The sequence below is a fragment of the Glossina fuscipes genome, unplaced genomic scaffold (assembly GCF_014805625.2).
Source record: "Glossina fuscipes isolate IAEA_lab_2018 unplaced genomic scaffold, Yale_Gfus_2 203, whole genome shotgun sequence".
NCBI classification, from domain to species: domain Eukaryota; kingdom Metazoa; phylum Arthropoda; class Insecta; order Diptera; family Glossinidae; genus Glossina; species Glossina fuscipes.
The window spans coordinates 23,177-23,552 of NW_023998546.1; positions in this window are offsets into that span (position 1 = coordinate 23,177).

The window sequence follows — 376 nt, forward strand, 5'->3', positions numbered from 1 at the left end:
TCTTTTTATTTTATTTTAGATTCAAAAGCAAGCATACACCTCCACTCGTCGTTTCAGCATAATAGGATACTTCCGTAGGCCAATTGTAAGTTTGTGATCATCTTTGCATATATAAAATTTATTAATCACAATATTTTTTCTTTTGCAGAAGTCAGCACACCGGCATACCAGAAATTTTTATTTATTTTATATATATGTATTTATTTTATATATATATATATTAGCGGGGCTTTTTATTTATTACGTATTACCCATATTATTTTGTATTCCTATGTATTATTATTATTATTATTATTGTAATTATGTATATGTATATTAAGCTCTTTGAATTACTTGATCGCGAAAGAAATTTACTCATTTACACGGCCTGCGCCGA